Source organism: Lipotes vexillifer, unplaced genomic scaffold (assembly GCF_000442215.2).
Source record: "Lipotes vexillifer unplaced genomic scaffold, Lipotes_vexillifer_v1.1 scaffold26, whole genome shotgun sequence".
NCBI classification, from domain to species: Eukaryota; Metazoa; Chordata; class Mammalia; order Artiodactyla; family Lipotidae; genus Lipotes; species Lipotes vexillifer.
The window spans coordinates 837,248-843,702 of record NW_006797936.1 but is presented as its reverse complement, the minus strand read 5'-3'; the positions used below and the strand labels follow the sequence as shown (position 1 = coordinate 843,702).

The 6,455-nt window shown below is 40.0% G+C and overlaps 1 non-coding gene across 1 annotated transcript; it reads right to left on the bottom strand.

Annotated features, from left to right (window-relative positions):
- Nucleotides 1-4,978: 4,978 nt before the first annotated feature.
- Nucleotides 4,979-5,051, bottom strand: TRNAE-UUC (transfer RNA glutamic acid (anticodon UUC)). The gene has a single exon. It is a non-coding gene; the product is annotated as a tRNA-Glu (tRNA).
- Between the last annotated feature and the right edge of the window lie 1,404 nt (nucleotides 5,052-6,455).

The following is a 6,455-nucleotide window of genomic DNA, read 5'->3' as shown; positions in this document are numbered from 1 at the left end:
ATTTCAACTTCCCAATGCTTCCTATCCTCTTCCCTGCCTAATTTTTTCCCATAGAACTTATGACTATGTAACATACTATGTATTTCATATATTGCTTTTATTTATTGCCAGTCTTCTCCTACCAAAATATAAGCTCCTTGAGGGCAGGGATTTTTGTCAGTATCCTTAATGTCTACAATAGTACCTGATACATGGTAGGATTCTCAATAAACATATGTATTGAATGAATGAATCATTGCCTATAAGTAGAATTGTTATTTATACAAGTTGCTCTTGATTACAAAGCTAGGAAGTGGTGGAACCAGGATTGAAATTCAAGTCGTTCCAGTGATAAAGTACGCTCTAAATTCTTCATATTCTTTGAGTTTCCAGATCTGCAAAGCCAGAACCTGGTACCAGACCCTGGACCATGGTAACCCTTGGAGGCTTTAATCTCCATGCAGACCTCATGGAGACAGAAATCACACCAATAATTGCAAAGGGAAAATTTAACACGAAGAATTGTTAACTTGCAACAGACAGTTAACTAAAGAGAGTGAAAAAGGACTCCGAGAGGTAAAGCAGAATCTATGCCTAGGCAGAAAGAGAGTGAACAAGAAGGAACTAGAAACTTAGAGGAAGCTCCTCCCTCAGCCCCAGGTTAAGCTTCAGAACCTCTGAGAAGAGGGTACATGTGGCCCGCTGGTGCTGGAGAACCTTGCTGGAGGGTGTAGGTTGACCATGCATGCTAAATCTGCCAACTGCTGAGTGGAAATGTCCCACCGGATGAAGGAAGGAAAATCCCTGCCTCCTGTTTTTTCCTTGAAGAGTCTCTCTAGTGCCCTCTATTGGCAAAGCCTTATATGATCCAGCCAGCAATGAAGATAATTTTACAGGGACCCGCTCCACTGTCACAAGGCAGGGCAAAGAAGAGTGGATTTGGAGCTGTGAGACAATCAATTAATAACTGGCCCACTGAGTTACAACCCCCCACCCCGAGGCCCTACGGCATGTAATAGTGTTTGATGCATATCTGCCCCTCCTGTTTCTCATCTCCATAGCACAAAAAATCCATTGGCTTGTAGCCTACCTTAGATGTTCTTGTATGTTTTCTTTCCACATATGATTTGAGAAATTTCTCTAGTTTTTCTTGTCAGTTCGCTCAGGACTTTCATGTCACTATATGGGGTGGCAGATGATTCAGCTGAAGAAAGTAATATTTTGGTTAATTTGGTCTACCTCTATTTATTTTTTTCCCAAAACTAATTCCTTCCCAGTCTAACCATTTACAGACGGTCCCCAACTTACAATGGTTTGACTTATGATTTTTCAACTTTATGAGGTTCGAAAGTGGTATGTATTCAGTAGAAATAATACTTGGCATTGTTAATTTTGATCTTTTCCCGGGCTAGTGATATGTAGTACGATACTCTCTCACGATGCTGGGCAATGGCAATGGGCTGCAGCTCCTCAACGGCCGTGAGATCATGAGGGTAAACAACCAATACACTTAAAACCATGCTGTTTCCATACAGCCATTCTGTTTTTCACTTTCTGTCCAGTATTCAATCAATTACATGAGTTATTCAACACTTTATGGTAAAACAGATTTTGCGTTAGATGATCTTGACCAACTGTAGGCTAATGTAAGTGTTCTGAGCACGTTTAAGGTAGGCTAGGCTAAGCTATGATGTTTGGTAGGTTAGGTGTATTAAGTGCCTTTTCAATTTACGCTATTTTCAACTTACGATGGGTTTATTGGAACTTAACCCCACTGTTAAGTTGAGGAAAATCATTAAGATCACAGAGCTATTATCCCTGCTGTTCACACACACTGTACCTTCAGTTTGATTTTCCAGGTTCTGGAATTCATGGGCAGTCCCATTATATCTGTGCATCTCCTGCTGGGAAATAGAGACTCCTTCCCTCTCTGCATGGACATTCGAGAATTTGTACTGTCCTCCTGAATCAGTCTATGAAAAGCACCTGAAACTCCTCTCATTATTATTTTAATAAGTATCAATTTATTAACGATTCTCTTTCCTTACTTCTCCAGATCTTTTGCCTGAACGTTAGCGGCCATGCTTCTCCAATGTCTGTGGTTTTATCTTGCTGAGGGTAAGGAGTCAGGATATCATTTTGAAGTCTGCTCCTTTAAAGGCAGGCCATTTATAGTTTTGTTACCTGGGCATAATTTTAACCTTTTTGAAAGCACCAGGGCTTGTTTCAGGGGAGAGGTGAAGTACATTAGAGACAATAGCTTCTCTTATAGTCTGAACTGAACTGTGGTTTGGGTCGGTTTTCTAATTGGTTTGGATTTTCAGTCCATTAAAGGAAAGCTCTGATTACATTTTACAGCAGGTCACTAGGCAAAAATCTGCTTCATCTGCACAGTGGCTGTGGTTCCCTTTCATTTGACTATGTCATTGGAAGATACTTACTTTGTGCTGGGCAACAGAAGCATCCCAGGGAGTGCCCCATTCTCCCAACCGCATCAAAGCACTTTACACAACACAGAGCCCTGAGGGAGGACTCTCGGGTGCACTGGCTGAAGTTCACTCATCCATTTCATTACATCCAACCTAAGTCTTGGATCTTGCAAACAGCAGGGTGGTTTCTGTACTCAGACCCCAGTGCGATGTGAATCTCCCAGAAATCTCTGGCCCATGCAGGGAAAGTTCAGATCTTCCAACTTTAATAGCTAGCTGAGGAATAAGGAAGGAAATTATAGGAACAATGCAGTGCCCATTAGAAGGAAAGCATGCAGGCTTCCCTGGTGGTGCAGTGGTTGGGAATCAGCCTGTCAATGCAGAGGACACAGGTTCGAGCCCTGGTCCGGGAAGATCCCACATGTCACAGGGCAACTAAGCTCGTGTGCCACAGCTAACTGAGCCTGTGCTCTAGAGCCCACACGCTACAACTACTGAAACCCATGTGCCATGACTACTGACGCCTGCATACCTAGAGCCCGTGCTCCACAACAAGAGAAGCCACCGCAATGAGAAGCCTGCGTACCACAACGAAGAGCCCCTGCTCACCGCAACTAGAGAAAGCCCGCATGCAGCAACGAAGACCCAACACAGCCAAAAGTAAATAAATAAATAAATAAAAATTTTAAAAAAGAAGGAAAGCATGCTTGCTTGTGCCTGTGATTTGTTAACCCAAACAGTCTTGGAATGACCAAAAAATGTGAGGGAGGGGAGAAAAATAACTAGGATTTTTAAAGTTATATACCTCTGAGCCTGGGGTTTTAGTATGGCACTCTGAAATGTTTACTGTATGCATCAGTATCAATAAAAATAATTATCTTAAAAAATCACTCCCAGCCTTAGAAAGACATCATCCACAGGTAAAGCCAACTTGCCTGCCTTTCAGTCCTTTGTGAAAGGGATTTACCTAAATCCCTAAAAGACCAGTCTAAGAAGCCAATCTATCAGTGTTTTAAGATTTCAAAGCAAAAATATTGGCAATTTCCTGGTCAAACTAAAAAGTCCTAATGCTTTGTGGGCCAAAAAAAATGTATAAAATATATGTCTTTCCTTGACTAAAGTTCCTTACTAAACTGTGGTCTCCTTGAGGGTAGGAACGGGGTCCTACTTATGTTGGTGTCCCTAATGCCAGCACTGTACCCACCTATAGTGAGCAATCAGTTAATGACTATGGAGAAAACAAAGAAGAAGGAAGGAAGTAAAAGAAGGGAAGGAAGTGAAGGAAGGGAAAAGAAGGGAAGGGAAACTTCAATCAGTTACAGAGAGTGAATGTAAGAGAAAGAAAACACATCGAATATGAGTGAGAGATGATGGTGGAGTGTGATCCTTCAAATGCTAGAGCCACTTTTCTTTTTCTTCCACCAATAGTCTCCTTTCTTCTTTGGGGTATTTTTCTTGTCCTCCAACACATTTTAAGGCCTCCCATAGCCTTTCATAGCTTTGTAGAATAATTTTTTACTGTAGTAAAGGGAGCAACATGGACACTGTGAAGTCTCCCCTGGGTTGTCCCTCACTGCATGTGCCACTTAGTCCATCACGGTGTGACCTGAGGGAAAGGCAGGCATCTTTTTGTGGTTCAATCTCTCAAAGAATTATCCTCATGAGGCACATAGGATAAATATTTGTAAAGAAATAGAAGCTTTTTAGATTAAAAAAAAAAGCTAAGAGAGGTCAAAGTCTTATTAGAGACAGTACACTTGATGCACATTACTGAGAACAGCGTCTTTTGTGGGCAGTGCAAATGATTTTTGTCTTAATAACATTTTCATGATGTTAATTTAAAACATATTCTTAAAGCCTCAATTAAAAATGAATGCATTTCTTTGCCTGTTATGTTTTAAAAGAAGCCTAATTTTAAGAATATAACTGATGATTAATTATACTGCCCTTTTTCATAGACCTGATAATAAAATACTGCGCACTTTTTTCTACACTTATAAAAATAATTACAGTACTTGATTTGAGAATAATTTTTCTTAGACCATCTTTCAAAAGCAGCATATAACCATAAGTATATAACATTAATTAGTTAAGATTTCCTCTTAGGTGTGACTCTTCTTTGTGTGGCTTCAGAAAATAATAAATTAATCATTTTAGGTGCTAAATGTCTGCACCTTCTCCATAGCCATTTTCTTCCTGAGTTCTGTCTTGGTGAAGGACATTACCAGCCTCTCAGAGCCCACACTGAAACCTGGGAGACACTAGTGACTCTTTTTTCCTTCTCTCATCCCCAATAATACTGGGAATTCACACTCTTATCAACCTTTGCTTGGACTGATGAGATTTTTTTACGGCATATCCCCATCAGTTAACTGATGAGTTCAAACTCCCCAGTATATATATTTTTATAGTTGATGAAATTAAATTCATGCACTATTTATCTAATATTTTATATATTATAAATAAAATTTTAGAGGAGGTAAAATTGAACAAAACAATAATTTTAAAAATTTTATTTATTTTTTTAATTTTATTTTTCTGGCTACGACGCATGGCTTGTGGGACCTTAGTTTCCCAACCAGGGATCGAACCTGGGCCCCTGGCAGTGAAAGCGCCAAGTCCTAGCCAATGGACCACAGGGAATTCCCCAAAACAATATCTTAAAAGTTGTGTTTTTAACAGCACAAAAGCAATTTTCTCACACATTATAGAAATTTGTCAACGTACTTGAGACTTTATTATTAAACATCTGACTTTTAAAAAGATTTTGTAAGTAAACTTTTTTATTTAACAATAATATGCAAGGAGAAAAGAAGACAAATTGTGAATGTCCAGCTTCATGAATTTTCATAAAGTGAACATAGTTGTGTAATCGTGTAACTTAAATTAGGAGCAGGAAATAGAACATGACCAGTGCCTCAGAAGCTCCCCTTTTACCCTCTCCTGGTCACTATTCCCTCCTCCCCCACTGCCAAGGATAATCATTAGCCTGACCTCTGACATCACAGTTGAGTTTTACTTGTTTTGAACTTTATATGGCAGCAGTCAAATAGCATATCCTCCTTGTGTCTGCCATCTCTTGCTCAATGTGAAGTTTCTGAGATTTACTCCTATTGTGAGTAACAATATTGTTACTTAAACATCTTACTACTTTTATATGATTTATCTTTTATAAATCATGTATTCACTTGGTGAGGGTGAGTTTGGTTTAAATTAGATAATATAATCCATGAATCCACTTAACTGGGCACATGTTCGCTGAAATAGGCACTTTAAAGTATGTGAGGTGAAGAGTGTCCTAACAATGTTACCAAATTAATTTGTATAGACTCTGCTAGGGCTAGGGCTCTCTGCCTGGCAGTGGGGAAGCTCTTTTTCTGTTTGGGTTTGAGCAGCCAATTACAGCACAAGTTTTATTCAGTGGCCAAAGAATGGAGAAGCGGGAACTAATTCACAGGTTAACTTCTCTCCCACCTAGTAAGAGGGATTTAATTTTAGAGTAAAAACAAAGAGAGGAGAAGTGAGGCTAATGGTGGGGAGGCATATGCATTAGTCTACCGGGGAAGGGGCAGGTTTCTTTTGAGGGAGTAGGGTGCCACCCACTTTTTATCCTTTTCTGGTCCTTAATGTCTAGTCATGGCCACCAGTAGGTGTGTCGTTTAATATGTTAATGTAGTAAAATCGGCATATAATGAGACCCAGGGTCTGTTGGAGGTCAGATTCCTCACCATCTTGGTCCCAGCTGGCTCCATCTGGTTTTTTTTTTTGGTTTGTTTGTATCTTCCTTTCTTACTACTGGACCCTTTAACTTAAAGATTTATGTTAACTCCTGCTAAAGGTGAGGGTTGGAGGGTTGTGAGAAAGAACACTCCTGCTAAGGGTGGAGGTTTTGAGGAAAGACCTGGAGCAGCTCTGGCTGCAAAATCTCTTCTACAGTGTAGAACTCTCTCTACTCCTCTAGCACGATAAGCAGCATGTGTCCCTCTGGCACACAAACCAAGTGAAGGTCCCCGTATTAATCCATATATTAAATGCTATTAAGCCTTA